The sequence below is a fragment of the Palaemon carinicauda genome, chromosome 4 (assembly GCF_036898095.1).
Source record: "Palaemon carinicauda isolate YSFRI2023 chromosome 4, ASM3689809v2, whole genome shotgun sequence".
Lineage (NCBI taxonomy): Eukaryota > Metazoa > Arthropoda > Malacostraca > Decapoda > Palaemonidae > Palaemon > Palaemon carinicauda.
In genome coordinates, this window is record NC_090728.1 from 34,060,700 (window position 1) to 34,068,583 (window position 7,884).

The window sequence follows — 7,884 nt, forward strand, 5'->3', positions numbered from 1 at the left end:
GATGATGATATATACATATATATTTATTATGTGTTTATACATATATTATTATTATTATTATTATTATTATTATTAATATTATTTTTATAATTATTATTATTATTATTATTATTATTATTATTATTGCTTGCTAAGCTACAACCCTAGTTGGAAAAGCAGGATGTTATAAGCCCAGGGGCTCCAACAGGGAAAATAGCCCAGTGAGGAAAGGAAGCAAGGAATAATAAAATAATTTAGGAACAGTAACAACATAAAAATAAATATTTCCTTTATCAACAATAAAAACTTCAACAAAACAAGAGGAAGAGAAATAAGATAGAATAGTGTGCCTGTGTGTACCCTCAAGCAAGAAAACTCTATATATCTACATTTCTATATGCATACATACATACGTAAACACACATGCACACACACATGTGTGTATATATTTATGAGTATGTGTGAATAAATGACCATTTACCAAGAGCTTTCGTGATTTACAGACCCTTCCCTGTTTGTGCGTGTACACGTATGAATAGTCCGTGTGTGCACCTGTGATTGTGTGAATAAGTGATACTGTACATTTGCATGCATGCATATATATTGCCAAATATACATTTATTATTTTCCTTATGATTAAATTATAAAACTGAGAATGAGCCATTTAGTATTAATTTCCCATAAATGAATCCTCTGTGTTGACGTAGCTTTCATAACCTTGATAGTGTAAAATGTTGCTTTTTGGGTTTATATCAGGGTTGTCAGGTTTTCTAAACGAGAAAAAGCCAAATTCTGATCAATGGCCGCTTTAAAAGGCCAACCCATTAGTAGAAAAAGACCAGAAATTCTAGTATTTAAGGCCCACCTTTTTTCATGATATCACTACAGGCCAACCAATTTCATAAAAGGCCAAATTTGAGTTTTTTTTGGCCTGAAAAATGCCAACTTGGCAACCCTGACAAACCAATAACAATTGCGAAATATCGGTGATTTTATTTTGTTCTCGCTAAGTTTTTCTATATTATTGTGCTTGTGCTTGATAACAAACACGGCATATATAACACTCTTAATATGTTAATAAATCCATTTTATAAAAAAATATCTATAAAACTACCGGAAATGTTTATCAACTTTGATCTAATCTTCAATTTATGACGTTTTTCGTAGTAAGTTAAAGGAAATGATAATCTTGTTGCCTCGTTATAAATAACATGTAGAACTTTTGTCACCATATGGACTGATAACTGTTGACGAATATCCAAAATGACAGAGTCCTTTTAGTGACGTCATAGTAAAAGCTCTGCAATGATGAAAATAAACATTTTATGGATGTAATATAGAGCTCGATCTGAATGAAGGAAAAATGGTTGAAGCTCTTGAGGTAGAATATTTTCTTTTGATGATATATTTCGTATCAGTGAAAAGATATGTTAGCAAAGGGGAAATAATTTCGCCGTAAGGAAAGGATAAAGCGAGATGTAATAGCGAGACGGGAAAATACAATTTGGGGGTCAAGGATGACCTTCGATCAAAGGGATTAACTGGTGATGAAGTGTGGGACAGAGGTAGATGGAGAAAGCTAGCCAGAAACATCGACCCTACAAAAAAGTGGGAAAAGATACAGACACAGAAGAAGAAGACAATTTGGGGGTCAAATGGAAGATAAAACGAGAGGAGGAAGACCAAAACATTGCTGGATAGAATATGGAAAAGGTACTGGAAAGGGAGGGAATCAACGAGTTTGTTTTCTTTGGATCCACCTTATTTCACCGGAACCGGCTTTCCAATATCCAGCTGCTGTCAGGATGCCAGAGAACTTTAAATCAATCAATCAATCCAATATCCAAAGGAGAGTGAGATTGCACACCAAGTCTGTGGTCCGAGATGTTTAACAATTCTTCACTTAGATATTGATTTTAGGAGGGCAAAATTTTTATCTTGTAATCATTATTCCAAGGGCTGTAGTAGACTATTGGAAACCTCCCTGCTAGGCGATCGCCGAACTGGGGTTCGAGTGACGATCAAACTCGTTAGTTTCTTTAGTGTCTGCAACCTTCCTATCCTGTTGAACTAAGAATGGGGGTTTTGGGGAGCCTATCGATCTACCTGCTGAGTCATCAGCAGCCATTGCCTGGCCTTCCCTGGTCCTAGCTTAGGTGAAGAGGGGTCTTAGTGGCTGCTCATTTGGATATATGGTCAGTCTTTAAGGCATTGTCCTGCTTGCTAGGGAAATGTCATTGTCCCTTGCCTCTGCCATTCATGAGTGGCCTTTAAATCTCAATGGTTTTATAGCCCTCAAACTTCTGCTGCATTTCATGAAATGACCGCAAGGTATCTTCAAAACATAAACGAAGGATTTACGTTTTAACTTGAGTTGGCTATGTTTGCCCTGAAGTTTTTAGTAGCACTGGTTAAGATGGAGCTCGTGCCTAGATTTTCTGGGGTTCATTTTGTCTTTGTTGTGTTCCATCTTTTTAATTTCATTCTGCTTCCTCTCTCATGAATTATACCATAGGAATTAAAAGATGTGTTGATTTGGAGGCAGAAACTGCATCATATGAGGTTTGATGGTTTTTCAGGAGTGAGGGAGATCTAGATGAGGGTTCTCGTACCGGGCCATCTGGAATGAACGTACGAGGGAGAGGCCTTTTCGCTCTTACTTTGTGTACCTTCATTTGCTTTTCATTGACCCTTTAGAAAGAAATATGAGTTATTACATTCTAGGCCTGGTAACTGATGTATGCTATGAAGATGGAGTGCACTAGAGTACTAATAATTGGAATTATTCATAACTCATTCACCCTCCTACTAGAGTAAGGTGGGTTTAGTAATTAGCTCCTCTCTGTTATGGCAAAAACTAAGCTAACTGTGATAGACTAAATAAGCAATATCAAGCTAACTGTAATGAACACCAATGTGGAAAAGACCATGTAAAAATAGATATTATTATAAATATTTTTCCTTACAATCTTTTTAAATGAAATGAAATTAAATTAGATTTGAATAAATTTACCGAAGTAAGAGGTAATGAATGGAAAATTATTGAATTAAAAGCTCAAGATAGAGACTACTGGCGAAATATAACCGAGGCCCTTTGCGTCAATAGGTGTAGGAGGAGATAATGATAATGAAATTTACCGAAGTTTGAACACAAATGAAAATTTTCTTTGAATTGATGAAGAAATTATTCAGTTTTGAGTGAATGATTGGGTGAATTTATAGATAAGATTCCAATATTCTGTGAATGAAAAGCCAGTATGGAAACAATGAATTCCTGCTTATATCTGATTGATATCTAAGGAGAATGGATTATAATACTATTTCAACTTCAACAGTATTTTTCGTTATACGTTTTTTTTATTTTATATTTGCAAGTGCTTTACAAAAACATGTCTCTTTCTTTGAGACTGATCGAAAGGTCTATTGGTAAAACGTATTAGTTATATTTATCTGGTATTATGACTACAAAATACCATCGATTTTAGTTCTATATCTTTTTATTTAAACTAAGGTTCAAAGGCCGTCATGAATGGCAGAGGCAAGGGACAGTGACATTTCCCGATCAAACAGGACAATGCCCAAGAGACTGACCATATATATGTATATATGATCAGCACCCAAGCTCCCTCTCCACCCAAGCTAGGACCAATGAGGGCCAGGTAATGGCTCCTAATGACTCAGCAGGTAAACCTATAGGATCCCCCCAAACCCTCCATCCTTAGCTCACAAGGATGGTGAGTTTGTTGCGACCAAAGGAACTAACAAGTTTAAGCGGGACTCGAACCCCAGTCTGGCGATCACCAGCCCAGGACGTTACCAAAATTCAGAGGCGAAGGAATATTGTGATATTTTAGTCACAATAAAGCAAATTAGACTAATTTGTTTTATCTGCAAAAGTAGCCCTGTATTCAACACACGATTAAATGAATAATTGCGGCAAAAATACGCATCAATGCGTGACTACTACTGTATATTAATTTTTTTTAATGATGATATATGAAGATATATATAATTTACTTATCTAACAAATAAGCTTTCTTGGACTCGATTAATTCTCGACTGCATAAAACTATAGAGTTTTAGCGTATTCGAGAGGCGGTGTTTGTGAGATCGACTAAAGTTTTAGAGGTATAACAAGGACAAAACTCCACAAAGTAACCGACCATTAAAGCTCATGAGTGATTTAGCACTTGGACCCTTCAAATGATTCGTCTCTTCCCCTCGCTTTTCAACCAAATATCTCCCACACGAGAAAAGATAAAAATGTAGTTTTTCACAATAAAGAGGGAATTAGAGCACCCATCTGATGGACGTGTGTGAGAGAAAGTAAGCGAGTGTTGCTTATTGTGACGATGTTTAAAGTACGAATTAGTCTCTGTAATACCCGATGTAATTGGACAGGTGATGGCAATGACCTTTCAGGCGACGAGAATTACCTCGCAAGTTTCTCAGGTGTTTTTCTCTATTTTTTTTATCAAGTCCAGATTTGAAGGTGGAGGTTCTATCTCCGAAATTACAGCTACAACTATACGATAAACGCAAGAAAATTATCGTTATAAAATTTTCCGAATGGGGTTTTATTCTGGGAAGGGATCTCGTTTCATTGGACGTGGAATAACAAACGATTCCTAAAGGTTTAAAAGGCAATGGACAGTGACAATACCCTAGGAAGCAGGACGATGCCCTAGAGACAGACCATATATACATATGATCAGTGTTCAAGCCCCTTCTCTACCTAAGCTAGGGCCAGGGATGGCTAGGCAATGTTGTGAAAAGGGGCTTCTAGGTCAAGTGCAAGAGTTACTTATTCAAAAATATAATATGATAGTGGTATATATCCCACATGCATTATGGAATAAGTTAAACAGGTATATATATATATATATATATACATATATATATATATATATGTATATATATATGTATATATATACATACATATACATACACACACACACACACACACATATATATATATATATATATATATATATATATATACATATATATATATATATATATATATATATATATATACATACACACACACACACATATATATATATATATATATATATATATATATATATATATGTATATATATACATACATATATGTATATATATATATATATATATATATATACATATATATATATATATATATATATATATATATATATATATATATATTCATACATATAATTATTAAACATCCCTTTTTGAGTGGGGATACTTTAACGTGATGAAATAGTTCAAGTATCGCCATGATCAGCAAAGCTGTACTAGTCAGGGACACCCATACTACGTTGGTTTGCTGTGAGCGATCAGACAAAAGGCTCCCGCCATCAGAAACTCACACTGGCCAGAGTGGTAATGAAAAATGGCCAAACCTAAGACAAGAATAAAGACCTTTGTCCTGAAGTGGACTAGAAACAGCTGCATTCATTATTGTTACACACACACACACACACACACATATATATATATATATACATATATATACCTATATATATATATATATATATATATATATATATATATATATATATATGTGTGTGTGTGTGTGTGTGTGTGTGTGTGTATATATACACACACACATATATATATATATATATATATATATATATATATATATACTATATATACACACACATATATATATATATATATATATATATATATATATATATATGTATATATATATATATATATATATATATATATATATATATATATATATATATATATTTATCATCATCATCACCTAAATCTATGCAACATTTGTTTTGCTGGACACAAGAGTGGTCTCGGTACGTTAACCCTCACCAAGTCTAAGCATATCACATTCATTTACACCACCAAGAAACGTCCAATTAAGAATCTTTTCATTCATTGTCAGTCCTAAATCCACCTTTGGTCAACCTTGCGTCAAATTACTCTTATGGTTTTCGGGGTAACTATGAAAACAAACAAAAAAATATATAAAATGAACCAAGAACATAATACCATTCTCAGAAGTAATAATGATTATTATCAAAGAATATTTTCCTAATTAACATTTCATTTAGATAAGAAAGTTTGTCATGCATGACCATGTTTGAAGAGTTAATGACAAGTAGAATTACTTTCCTATTATCTTTATAAGTCAAATTTTTAATTGCTTTATATCAGAAGCCGTCCTTCTAGTCATGGGTCACTGGTCCAAACATTCACAGCTGTCCTCAGCATCAACTAAACCCAGAAAGAAATTATGCTGTATATAGTTAAACAAAGGAGCAGGTTATCATTCTCAGAGCTTGTGCCAGTGAGTTGACGAAAGGCCTATGTGTTAAGGCTTGGAATACCTCTTTATTCAAAGATTCCTTTTTAAAACATAAATAGGTCCCTGTAAAAGCAAACCTGCCAGAATTGTTAACTGATCCTACCACTTAAGTGAAAAAGAAAAGAAATGTCCTTTGACACACTTCACCTGTCGGCCTCTCGTCTACCAGACAAAGTATCATTGTAAAATTTTCTACCTATCCTACCATTTAAGTGAAAAGGAAATATACTTCAACATACTTTGTAGATCAGGAAAATATTGGTTACTATTAAACATATTTAGGAGCTAAGGATCTATTACTAATTCCGCAATTTCATGGCAGAAGTGTTTTTATGGATGGGAAAAGATTGTCTTTCTCTTCTGACAGAAGGGACGAACAATCCTCTTGGATAAATGATTCGAGAGTTCAAGACCAATAGAAATAAAAGTAGCCTTGAAAATAATACCCGAGGTCTTCTGAACTAACAGACAAACCGCAATTAGAATGAAAATTTTGAGATTTTTATCTATTAGGTAATAAATGAAAATTAAACTTTTTAGCGTTGTAAACAAACCCGATTTTTGGAAAAGTCTTAATATAAGAGTCCATTATGTTTTTATAGAACTTTTCATTTCTTTCTCAGCTTCTGTTGTTCAAATGACAGTCTGCAACTTAAAGAAATAGACAAATTTGTCTATGCCTCTGCAAACACCATAAGTAGATACTAAAAAGGAACGTTCCTCGTGTTAACAACTAATGATGTCGTAAGGGGAATGTGCGTCTCATCTCTGGTACCCAACATTTAGTATAGATTCTCCTTTAAAGAATAACTCCCGTTTTCGTTGAAGGTAAATTTCAACCAAATATCCCTTTTCCTAAAAGATTGCATCACGTTATGAAGGTTTAGTCTTCGATGTCTATGATCGAATTCTCATCAATTTAAAATTCATAATTTTTTTTTTTCTGGAATTAGTTGCTATCATTCTATTCGTAGATTGGTAGAGACCTCGATCCCTTCAAGAAAAAGGGATTTTGTACTGAAAACAAATTTTTGTAGCTGCAAGATGTTTATCGAGTGATTGTAATTTCAAATCCCCATGGATTTAACTGGTGTTCATTGGATTGCTATGGTATTACTTCAAGTATTCCATTTATCACTTTTACCGAAGATAATTAAAAAATTGGGGACAGTATTATGCTAATAGAGTGATAAATCTAAAGGCAGTTATGATGGGAATCCTTGTTTTGCTTTAGTTTGTTATAATTATTACGTGTTGCATAAGTCTGCGTATTTTACTGCAGTGTGAAATGAAATATCTATTACATATGCAAGATATAAATAATCTGTGCTAGAAATATGTCATTGGATGAGAGGTAGGGAGAGAGGGAGAGATATTACATGATGTAGAAACGGCTGTGTAGGAAAAAATGGATTTAGCCCGTACAGGACTTGAACCTGTGACCTTCAAATTGTTTACGAACAAAGTTCGTGGAGGAGTGACGCTCTGCCATCTGAGCTAACGGACATGTAAACAATTTGTACTCTAAAATTCAAGTGTAGACGCATGTCACAATTGGTGAAAGGCAATGTTGATGTTATT